Raw genomic sequence first — 10688 nt, 5'->3', positions numbered from 1 at the left:
ATTCCTGTTGCAGCAGGCTCCCCAGTAGGGCTCTGCAAGTAAGGAGGTAAAGTTTCTTAAGGAAATAGGTTTAGTTAGATTGACTGTATGACCCACCTCCCACAGCCTGCCTCATAGGTAATTAGGTCCCACTTCTGGGGTGGAGCCCTACTGTAATGGCTTCAGACTTTAGCTATGGGTCTCTCCTGCCACACAACGCTAGGTGTAGGCTGATGGTGAAATTTGAGTTAGATTAGATATATCAGGACAGTATAGTTGTCAGTTCAAATAGATAGTCTATGAATGGAAGGAGGAGCGTCAGAGCCCCCTGCCTACCATCTTCCTAGGTAATCAGAGGGTGATAACACCCTCTACTAGAAAGGGAGATTTGAATGTGGCCCCTGTGGATTGATAAGAAACCAATTGATAGCCAGTTTATAAGGGTGCTAGTAAAACTGTAAGGGAAATTCAGCACCAGAGCTTTAATGGCCCTTCAACCCCAACCAGCCCTAAGGCCCCTGACATGCCTGGATCATTTGGGACAATTACACAGGGCGTAGGGAAGAAGCATCAAGAAGTGTTGGGATTCAGTATCTGTGCAGGTCCTTTTAAAACCTCTATGAGGGTTATTGTGGGTAGGGCCAAATGGAAAACTTGGTGTTGTTTGAACCATCTCATGAAGTTAACCCTAAACGATACCAAGTCCTAATGTGGGGGAGTGGGAAGGAAGGGGGTGGGTTAAAAGATATTTCTTCTCTAGTAATGGAGATGAAGGAAGCTGGAGTACTTTGTTTATACCAGTTTCCCTTAAAATTATCATGTTTTGCCCAAGAGGAAGGCAGACGGCACCTAGAAGCTATGGTATACTACAAGGATCTGAACAAAGTCATCATGCCCATCACTGCAAATATACCTGATCCCATCAGTGTTGTAGACCAGCTGGTCCAGGCTCAGGGTAAGTGGTAGGGGGTAAATGAACTCACCAAGGTATGTTTGTTTGTTTTCTCTATTTCTATGGCTGACACTAGTCAGGAGCAGTTTGCTTTTACCTTGGAAGGAGTCCAGAGTATTTTCACTGTCATTCCCCAGGGCTACCTGAACTCTCACTATACTACCACATTATGGTGGGCAAAGACCTGAAAAAATTCTTCTTTCCTGAGAGCACTAATGTACACCACTATATTGAAAACATAGTTTTAACCACCAGCAGACCATGATGGCTGACATCCTATATTGGATGGTTTGCCCATGTGAGACATTTCCACGTGGGAAATCAACTCTAAGAAAATCTAAGGTTCAGCCTGCTCAGTCTATGTTTGTTGTTCCCACCCACCCTCCCTAAGAAGGCAAGCAATTCAACATAGGCCACACATGTATCATTATGTAAACCACTTCCACAATACTCATGTTGTCAAAGACTTAACTGTATTTTGCTCCCTCCTATCCTGTCCCCCTTTATTCAGTTTTCTCCCTTGACCCTGTCCCTGTTCAGAAGTGTTTGCTTTTGATTACCTCCTCCCCCTATCTGCCCTCCCTTCTATCGTCCCCCCTTTTTTATCCCCTCCCTCCTTCTTTCCTGTGGGGTAAGATACCCAATTGAGTGTGTATGTTATTCCCTCCTCAGGTCAAATCCGATGAGAGCAAGATTAGTGAATCTTGCCCTCTCATTAGTGAATCATTCCCTCTCACCTGCCCCCTCTTCCCATCCAACAGAACTGCTTTTTTCTTGCCACTTTTACGTGAGATAATTTACTCCATCTATCTCTCCCTTTCTCCCTCTCTCAATATATTCCTCTCTCATCCCTTAATTTCATTTTATTTTTTAGATATCACCCCTTCATATTCAATTTTCCCTGCGTCCTCTGTCTATATGTATGTATATTCCCTTCAACTACCCTAACACTGAGAAAGGTCTCATGACACACCTTCACACACATCATCATTCCTTGTATGAATGTAAACAAAACAGTACACTTTAGTAAGTCCTTTATGATTTCTCTTTCTTGTTTACCTTTTCATGCTTCTCTTGATTCTTGTGTTTGAAAGTCAAATTTTCTATTCAGCTCTTGTCTTTTAACTGAGAAAGCTTGAAAATCCTCTATTTTATTGAAAATCCATATTTTGCCTTGGAGCATTATGCTCAGTTTTGCTGGGTAGGTGATTTTTGGTTTTAATCCTAGCTCCATTGACCTCCAGAATATCCTATTCCAACCCCTTCAATCCCTTAATGTAGAAGCTGCTAGATGTTGTTTCTTTCTGGCTGCTTGCAGTATGTTCTTCAGTATTTTTTGGGTCTCCTTTAGCAAGTCATTGACTTGTTTTTTCATGGTTTTCTTGCATCACTCTCATTTCTCTTCCCAATTTTTCCTCTACTTTTCTTACTTGCTTTTCCAAATCCTTTTTGAGCTCTTCCATGGCCTGAGACCAATTCATATTTTTTCTTGGAGGCTTTTGATGTAGGCTCTTTGACTTTGTTGACTTCTTCTGGCTATATGTTTTGATCTTCTTTGTCACCAAAAAAAGATTTTAGAGTCTGAGTCTGCATCCTTTTTTGCTGCTTGGCCATGTTCCCAGCCAACTACTTGTCCTTTGAGCTTTTTGTCAGGGTATGACTGCTTGTAGAGTAGAGAGTGCTTTGTCCCAAGCTTTAGAGGCTGAGCTACTGTTTTCAGAGCTACTTCTCCCCCACTGTCACCTCAAGCTCTGCCACAGCAGTGCTTCTCTTCCCCCAAGAACCACCAACTAGGATTGTGACCCAGATCCAAGCAGGGCAAAGTAAGTCCTGCACTCCCGCTCTGGTCTGCCGCTTGATTCCTCCCACTGTATGAGCCAGGGACTCTGGGAGCAGCTAACTCTGGAGCTCCACCGACACACCACCTGTGCCACCCCCAGGGCTGGTGGCCAGACTGCTCTCTAACCTGATCTAGCAGTTTACCCACTAACCAGCTCCATGATCTTTGGTGTTTGTGGGTTGACAAGTCTGGTAACTGCCACAGCTCAATGATTTATGGCCCTAAGGTCTGCTCCGTTCGACTCCCGACCTGGTCTGTCCTGGTGCGGCCCACGCTGGGCTGCACTGCACTTCTAGTACTGTGCGATACACCCTTCCCAGTGACCATCCAGGCCGTCCTGGGCTGGAGACCTACTTCCCTCTGCTATTTCGTGGGTTCTGCAGCTCTAGAATTTGTTCAGAGCCATTTTGCAGGTATTTGGAGGGATTTGGGGGAGAGCTTAAGCAAGTCGCTGCTTTTCAGCTGCCATCTTGGCTCCGCCCCTCCAATATAGTAATATTTGAAAGACAAAAAGAAGAAAGAGGAAAAACTCAGCCTGAGTAAATAGACCTTTACAAAGTCTGAAAATATGTACAATGTGCTACACTTGTGCACCTCTGCAAAAAGAATGGAGTGGGAGTATCTTCTCATATTTCTTTTGAATCAAGCTTCTTATAATTTTGCAACAGTTATTTTTGACTTTTTTCAGTGTGTTTAGTAGTTCTTTATGTTTATATTGTTGTATTATTTTCTTGGCTTTGTTTATATCACTCTCTATTAGTAAATGTAAATCTTCCCATGCTTCTCTATATCACATTCACCATTTCTTACGGTACAGTAATATTCCATTACATTCATGTACTACCACAGTTTATTTAGCCATCCCCTAGTTGACAGGAATCTACTTTGTTTCCAATTTTCTACTATCACAAAAAGTACTCCTATAGCTATTTTGTTGTATATGGGGACTTTATTCTTATCAATGGTCTCCTTAGAATATTAAGGCCAGTAATGAATTTTCTAGATCAAAGAGTATGACATTTTGGTCATTTTATTTCCATAACTCCAAATTGTTTTCCATAATGGCTGTACTGATTCACAGCTCCACCAACATATGCAGAAGTGTGCCTGTCTTCCCACAACCCCTCCAACACTGACTATTCACATCCTTTGTCAACTTTGCCAATTTGCTAGGTGTGAGGCAAAACTTCAAAGTTGCTTTGATTTGCATTTCTCTTATTATTAGTGATTTGGACTATTTTTCATGTGGTTGTTAATATTTTGCAATTCTTCTTTTGAGAACTGTTTATTCATATCCTTTGACCATTTATCTACTGGGCAATGTCTTTAGGTATTAGATATAGCTGTTTAGATATCTTGGATGTCAGACCCTCATCATTGACGAATTCATTATGATTTCATTGTTAAGTCTCCATTTGGGTCTGTGACTTTTGCTTGTGGTCCCTAAACTGATTACTGTTTTTATTGTGTTTTTGTTTGAAGGCTGCATTTACTATTCTTGCCTTTTTATATTTGTTTGTAATATAAATATATGGTCAATTCATGTAAAAGAGTCATGCAGTGCAGTGAAATATATATAAGCTTTTGCAGTCCCATTTAGAAGATACCAGAAGTCTTTTAGCTCTAGTTTCTCCAGTAGTCTCTCCATATTTTCCCTTTTATCTTTCTGTTATAGTTTTCCAAAACTGCGAGAGACATTTGAAATCACCTGTCAGTATTGCATTGTTATCTATCTCCTTGTAGCTCTGTTTATGTTTCCTTTATGAATTTAGATGCTGAGGCAAGGTAGTTTCCTTATTTATCTCTTATATTTTGAATGTTTATTTTTTTTTTCTGGTAACATGATTTTCCTGCTGTTTTGAATTCCCTTGAAACTCTTTTTCCCAACTCCTCATTTTTATTCTGTCTATATGTTTGTGTTTTAAATGTGTTTCCTGTAAGCAACAGATTTTTTAACATTTTGTTTTCTTATCCAATCTGTCACTTTTTAAAAAATTGGATTTTTAAAAAATCCATTCACAGTTATAAGATTTAGGTTTATATTTTTCTCCACTTATCTCTGATAGTTTTTGTTTTTTTTACCAATTAAGATTTCTCTCCCCTTTTCCTTACTCTGCAAACACAATGCTATTTCTCTTAAGTTATTTTAGCTTGATTTATTTTAAGGCAACCCTCTCCTGCTGGGTCTCTTCCCTTCACCCTCAAGTCTTTCACCTCTGATTTGTTACACCTTTACTAATCTTTTTTCTTTTTATCTAGTTATTTAACTCTTTCCCTCTCTTTTCTCCTTTCAGTTAAGTAGTCAACTAGAATCCCCCTTTCTTCCTTTTCAGTTTATTTTGTTCATTAGTTTTTACAATTTCATTTTCTGTGTCTTTTTCTAGAAAGGCTTTTTTCTCTCTCAGTCTCTTTATTATTTATTTTCCCTTCCTGTTGTTATGTTAATGGGAATGGGAAGATCTTTCCCATCCATTAATAGGCCTATGAGGACCTACTTTGAGCCAGAGTCACATGGAAGCCTGAGTCACATCAGCCTGGGTCACATGGAGCCTGTGGTGGGAGGAGCTTGCTGAAAGGGTGGAACAGGAAGTCTGAGGGTGGTGGAGCTGGGAGAGAGTGAGAGAGCAGAGCAGCTGACGTGGGTGAGAGAGGGACACTTTGCCTAAGAGAGCTTGTTCGTGGGGAGGCCTGATGGAGGGAAGGCTTGGGGATGACAGTGCTCCTTGCATTGGTAATGTGTACAGGTTTCTTTATTACTCTGATAGATCTGGCTTTCTGATGCTTGAATAAATGTCTTGGTTTCATCTTCAATGAAGAGAGTCTGTTATCTCTTGCAATTCAAACGCAGGAATATGCTGACATATTCATAGCCGCTACTGTGGGTATTGCATTGGTGATACACCTGTCTGTTCTAAACTTTTTTTTTCCCATGGCCCTTACACTTACTTAGTCCTTCTATATTTTCACTATTCCTCATGGAATTAAAACTATTCCTAACCCAAGTGGCCCTCTATTTGTCCCCAACTAGCAAAATGGTGCTCTCTCATCTCAGAGTAAGAAGGCTATCTCTACAAAAGAACAGCTGCATCATTATTCATCTGATTGTCCACCCGTGATGTCCAATCTTTCAGAAACAATATTCAGGACAAATTAGTGCTACCCTAGAAAAGGGGAAAGAGTGAGAGGGAAGGGTGAATGTTTAGTCTCCTTCTTAGTAGCCCATTCTCAATGTCCATTTCATGAGCACATCATATCTCAGGGCTCAGACATCTCACGTGTTCATCTGGTTTCTGAAGACCTCTCCTCTTGGGCATTCTGGAATGGGACCATTTTCAGAGCAGCTTCTCCTAGAAGATCTGCTTATTTGGTTCAGGCTACTCATAGAGATTCTTAGATGTTTAGGTTAAAATCTTTTGCTAAACAGATCTCAATACAATTTAATACAGCCACTTAAATTCTGCTTTGCTAATAACTGTGTCATGTGGTGTGAACTACCTCAAACCTTATGATTCTAATCCTATTAACCCATGGGAGAATTAGGTTTTTACTTGCTGTTTCTATCCTTACCTAAATGCTGTACTTACTGTAGACACCACTAACAGCATCATGAAGGAAGAATTAAAAGAAAAATCTATGTGGATCTGGTTTGTAAAGTGTGAACCCTTCTGGTTAAAGATTTAATATTCATTGAAGTAGACCTATAAGCTAAAGTTGAATGCTTTTTAAAAATTGGCATTAACTCCACTATTTCACTTGGTAAGACTGGTATTTATTTATTTCATTCTTCACCTCAGATTCAAGCCCCACAAAGGAAAAACCTCAGCTTTGTTACCTATAACTGTCCTGTGATGTAAGTTAGTAAATTGTTGTGTTGATATATTTAGGCAATTCAAATAACAACTGAGAAATCAGAACCTAACTAACCCTTTTCAATTACTCAGTTTGTTAAGTGTTCCCCTGAATTTGTCTTTTTGAGTTGCCATATTTTCCAGAAACACTGGAGGAGGCCATGTATGTGTCCAGGATGAAGCTCCCCCTGAGCTGACATAATTTGTTGTTGCACTCTCTAAGCTGGCCTCCTTGGTCCTTGAGAGGCAAGACAGGCACCAGCCAGTCTATGCCAGGCTGGGATAATGGTTGGGCAGCCAGGATTCTTTGCAGATAAGCAGATCCTCCTATCTTCATAGTCTAATTCCTGAGGGAAAAGAATGAAGCTTTTGGCATCACCTTGCTCCTTCCCGGGGGAGTGGTCTTGCCTTTTCTTCTCACCTTTGCTGCACCATTCTCCCTCCCATGTCACGCCACTTCCTGGTATCCCCTCCTCCCTTCGTTCTGCTATTATAAAAATGTAAAGTTCTGTAAAGACTGGAAACTCTTTGGGTCCCATGTGCATGTTTATTTCTCTTGTAATAAACTTGGTTTTCATATAAGTCTTGTGATGTTGTGATCGCCTGTTGGCAGTTTAGAGGGCAAACCATACAATTGTATATATAAAATTCTGAACCCCAATTTTTAAGATCTTGTTGCTTTCTCAAAAATTTCCACTCCAATTAATTCCCCCTTCAGGAGAATGAACAATACTCTTTGTAAATTGGTGACCTCTATGCCTAGGTGCAATGGCTATACAAATGAATTTACCTCAAAGATGCTTATTTTTTTACTCTATTTGTAACAAAAAGAGTTGGGATAGATGTGCAAATATATGTAATTAATTCCAAATTGTACACAGAGAACAATGTATATCAAGTGAATTGTCCATAGTAGAACATATTCAGCTATTAACCATGTTCAAATGAAATAGATATTACACAGATGTAGATCCCTGCTCTTAAATGCTTTCTAAACCATGAAGACATATTTAAGGTAACTCTTGTGTAGTTTACCTGCATTTCAGAGTATGTTCTGCATGCTGGTTTATTTCCAGGACCTAATTTGACACATGAATACATTACTACTAGCAACTACTTAGTTGTTTTGGATATGGGAATGCTTATATTCAGATTGAGTAACAGTAAGATCTTATTTGCATCCTATTATAGTAACTGAAATGTGTTCCACTATCAGTCTATTAAATAATTGAATAACTATTGTGCTAATATCTTCTACTAACCATCTTCCACAATTACAGAAACTTCCTATGAAAGGAAAAAGAGGGACATAGTTGTAGCAAGGGGAAAGATGCTCCCCTAATTCAGTATTAATTTCAGGCAAGAATCATATAGTTAGCCAATTGTATTGACAGGATATTATAGCCACATTCAGAATTAACCAGGCAGGAATTTTTTTGTATAGCAAACCAAGTCAAGAGGTTCTACCTTAGTCTTCCCAAGGTCACCTCCCGGCCCCCCAACTATTCCCTAGGGATAGATATCCACTGGTAACAGTTCACAGATGTCACTCCTATTGGGCTTGTGGCCTTATGGACTCAAATGATCATGCCTACAATCAAACTCAGAATAATGTCAATTACAGTCCCACAAGATTTACCCTTAAACAGCAAAGTTCCACTAATCATAGCTTAGGGCTGGATTCAATTATTATTACTCTTATGTTGTTGAGAATAAGTATTCCATATCGACCTCTTGAGCAAAATTACATCCCTAATACTGGTGTCCGTCAAGAACATACTCATTGCCGGCACTGTTGGGCGCCGAGCGGAGCGCGGCCGGGCCCCGCACTGCTTGCGCGCTCCACCCCTGGAGCCGGCCCCTCCCCCTCCCTGTCTGTCGGCTCGGCCTCGGGTACGGACCGCGGGACAGATCCGCTGCCAGGGCCTCCGGCGGCTAGCCACGAGAAGCCGGGGCTGGGAAGGGCAGTGGGGGCTGGCCTGCGGCAGGGTTAACAGCTGTTTCAGCAAATCGTGGGAGAGATTAAAGTCTCTCCTGATTATAACTGGTTCAGGAGTACAGTTCACCTTAAAAAGATTGTAGTAGATGATGATGATAGGTAAGTGTGGTCACTCTATGAGGCAGGCCCCAGAAGTATCAGATGTCCCCTCATGTTTCTTCCGCCTGTAAGTGGAACTGCAGATGTGTTTTTCCGGCAGATTTTGGCATTGACTGGTTGGGGTTACAGAGCTCATTGGGACCATCTTGAGTTCTGTGATAGATTCAGAAAACTGTTAAACCATCTACAACTCGATAAAGTTCGTCTTTCTGGGGCTTCTTTGGGAGGCTTTTTGGCGCAGAAGTTTGCTGAATACACTCACAGATCTCCCAGACTTCATTCCCTTATCCTCTGTAATTCCTCCAGAGACACCTCTATCTTTAACCAGACCTGGACTGTGAACAGCTTTTGGTTAATGCCAGCATTTATGCTCCAGTCCTGTGGATCTTGTCATGGCAGGTGCCATTCATTTCATGGTTGACAGGCTAGAAAGCTTGGGTCAAAATGAATTGGCTTCAAGGCTTCCCTTGAACTGTCAGAATTCTTATGTGGAACCTCATGCAATCTGGGACATTCCTGAGACTGTTATGGATGTTTTTGACCAGAGTGCCCTTTCAACTGAAGCTAAAGATTAAGAAATGTACAAATTATACCTTAATGCTAGGAGAGCACATCTTAAAACTGGAGGCAATTTTCCTTACCTTTGCAGAAGTGCTGAAGTGAACCTTTAGGTACAGATCCATTTACTGCAGTTTTGAGGAACGAAATACACAGCCATTGATCCCTCTGTGGTCAGTGCCGAAGAACTAGAAGTACAAAAAGGTGGCCTTAACATCAGTGGTCAAGAAGAGCCATAGGGGGTTGTTTGCAGCTCAACAGCGAATCCCATCAGCCAGGCTTCCATTACAATCAGGGCTTTCCAATCTGCCTCTTTGTCCTGGGGTGTGGTTTTTGGAGGTTTTGTTGTTGTTGTTAGCCGGTCTGTAAATGCAGTCTGTAATGCATTCTGTAAAATGCATTACTGGTGACAGTGAGCTCTCCAAGCCAGTGTAACTGCATCTTTTTTTGGTTTGACTTTTAGCTTTTGAATTTAAAGAAATATCTTTGAAGCCTCCTATTTTAAGAATCGTGAAAATTTTTGCCACCAAAAATCTTCACCTCTACATTTAAGGGAACATTAATTTGTGGAGTTTTGGGGTGTTTTTTTAATGCTTTAGCTGTAAATACTGCCAATCCAGATTGCATACTCTAGAAGCTTATTATTTTTTATCTATTTTTGGTTAAAACTTGTTAAGGTGCCAAGGCTGCCGTCCGCCTCTTTGCTTTATTTGTAATCGAAACAAATTGTTTGGATATTTTTTAGCTGTCATCTTGCCAGCTACTATAGTCATTTTGAATAAAACATCAGATTCAAAAAAAAAAAAGAATAGACTGATTCAAGATGTAACTTCAATATATACCATACCAAGTGCAACTACATAATTTTTATAATCACAAATCATCCCATAAATTGCTACTATGAACTTCGTCAAGGAGTATTAGTAATATAAGAAGGGATCTCATTTTCTCAGTAACCATATTCTGGAATTTCACAAGATATGGGGAGACCCCTGCAGTAGCAGAGTTACTACCAGGTAGGGTCATAAGCTAGCAGATGGGTGAAGGGACTACAGGGCTGGGTCAAAATATGGAAGGCTCACTATAGTCAGTATGGACAAGTGTTTGTGCTGCGGCGTACTTTTTAAGTTCATGTGATGGTTGCACTCCAAACCTCCAAAAGATCATTGGGTTCTGTAGGCTTAGAGTGTTTGCTACTAAGTTAAAATGTGGCTTTAATACAACTAAATATTTGGAACTTATTTTTTTAATGTTAGCTAACTTGTAAATTTTCCTATTTTGGCTGGGTATGAAGCTAGTTCTTCAAATTCTGAAGGTTGGCAAGATTCTAGTTCCAGTACTATTTCTCAGGTTTGATCATCATAGAACATTGTGCCATATCACCGGCAGAGCTGATATTACCCCATAACCATA

General features: G+C 40.5%; 1 pseudogene; it reads left to right on the top strand.

Annotated features, from left to right (window-relative positions):
• Nucleotides 1-837: 837 nt before the first annotated feature.
• On the top strand, nucleotides 838-9514 carry LOC118840113 (annotated as a pseudogene).
• The last annotated feature ends 1174 nt before the right edge of the window (nucleotides 9515-10688 follow it).

This window comes from Trichosurus vulpecula, chromosome 1 (genome assembly GCF_011100635.1).
Source record: "Trichosurus vulpecula isolate mTriVul1 chromosome 1, mTriVul1.pri, whole genome shotgun sequence".
Lineage (NCBI taxonomy): Eukaryota > Metazoa > Chordata > Mammalia > Diprotodontia > Phalangeridae > Trichosurus > Trichosurus vulpecula.
This window is presented reverse-complemented; position numbering and strand designations above follow the sequence as displayed.